At 43.8% G+C, this 1,576-nt stretch overlaps 1 long non-coding RNA gene across 2 annotated transcripts; it reads left to right on the top strand.

The window, feature by feature from the left end:
- Positions 1-553: 553 nt before the first annotated feature.
- Positions 554-1,211, top strand: LOC109705197. 2 transcript variants are annotated; one of them, XR_002214665.1, is made up of 4 exons: positions 554-662; positions 775-855; positions 961-1,061; positions 1,151-1,211. It is a non-coding gene; the product is annotated as an uncharacterized LOC109705197 (long non-coding RNA). The 2 variants fall into 2 exon arrangements; XR_002214664.1 differs by having other exon boundaries at positions 554-855.
- Positions 1,212-1,576: the final 365 nt, after the last annotated feature.

Genomic DNA, 1,576 nt, shown 5'->3' with positions numbered 1-1,576 from the left:
GTGAAAAGATTGCGGAACCGGAAAATTCCCTACGTAAAGGTGCTTTGGAGCAACCACGACGAGCGCGAGGCCACTTGGGAGTTAAAGAGCGCACTGCGGGAGCGCTATCCCCATCTTTTTCAGATGGAGGCTTGAGGTACTTTATTTGTTTTGAGTTTCGTGGACGAAACTCCTTTTTAGGAGGGGTGAATGTAACACACTGGACCTTTGCAAATTACGAGGTTCGAGTGATTGGCTGTGTTCTGAGCCTTTCCAGACTTTCTGGTGGGTCGTTGACTGTGATCCGACCTATGGCACGTGTCCCGAGATTGGTGGTACAAAGCCTTGCACCAAAACCCGAAAAAACGGGGTTTGGCTGACTCTCGGATTGAGTTTTGGCAGGCTTGTACCGGTACAAGGCTGTGCTTGTACCGGTACAAGGATTGATGGTTGTACCGGTACAACCATCGGGGCTTGTACCGGTACAGAGCCGCAGAGCCAGCAACCCGAGCCTCGGGTTTGGATTTCATGGACCTTGTACCGGTACAAGGCCCCGTGTACCGGTACAAGGCGGTAGATTTCGCACAGTTCGAACTGCAGGGGTGTTTTTGCTTTTGTAGCACTTCTATATTACCACCCACGACCCTAGGGCTGCTCTTTGAGCTTGCCACTGCAGGGAGAAGGTAAAGGGAGCTCCTCTATGCTTCTCTTTGATTTTGATCTCATTTTTGGCTTGGGATTAAAGGTTTAACCTCTCTTTTTCCCTCTTGGTGCATTTTCCCCCCATGGATGAAGCTTGGAGCTTGGGTTTATGCTTGGTTGAGGGTTGATCCTTGGAGTTTGAGGACTTTGAGCTTCGTTTGAAGCTTCTAAGAGGTAAGTGACTAGATCCTTTCCTCTAAATTTGAATTTTGGAGATTTCCTTGAGATGAAACCCTAGATGAGGTTTTAGGGCTCATATTTGGGCATTTTTTATCTAAGGCTTTTGAACCCAAATTGGTTGGATTTGAACCTTCCCTGGGCTTGGATTGGAAGGGATTTAGCCCTCTTTTGGAGCTTGAGAGAGATTTTCCACACATTAAGTGAGTTTTAGCCCTTTTGTTAAATTTGTTAAAGTTTGATCTTATAGTCGATCGTAATACCCGTGTATCTTGTCGCTCAATCCTTTTAGGGTATTTTGAGACTCGGGGACAACTTTGTTCGGCGAAACGAGACCCTACGCGACGGTTCGGTGGGTTTGACCTAGCCTATATATGAGAAATTCTCATATATGGTTATATATGTTCCGTAAATTGAAAAAGCATGCATGTTCATACTAAATGTATTTATTATGATTTTTAGAATGCTTAAAATGCATATGTTACATATGATGAAATTTTGGACCTCTATGTAGTAAAGAGTTGCTTGGGAGATTTATGGTTGCATTTAGCATTCTTTATGAGACTTGGTTTCATGCTTCTTTACTGTAAATGAGTTCAGATTCATGCATTTAAACTTAAGTTTACTTGTGACATGAAAGTTGATAAAATTGCCATTTAGAAGGTATGTGAATTGGAGAGCTAATGTCATCAAGCGGCCTTGAGCTCAGGACATGTGT

The sequence above is a fragment of the Ananas comosus genome, unplaced genomic scaffold, assembly GCF_001540865.1.
Source record: "Ananas comosus cultivar F153 unplaced genomic scaffold, ASM154086v1, whole genome shotgun sequence".
Lineage (NCBI taxonomy): Eukaryota > Viridiplantae > Streptophyta > Magnoliopsida > Poales > Bromeliaceae > Ananas > Ananas comosus.
This window is presented reverse-complemented; position numbering and strand designations above follow the sequence as displayed.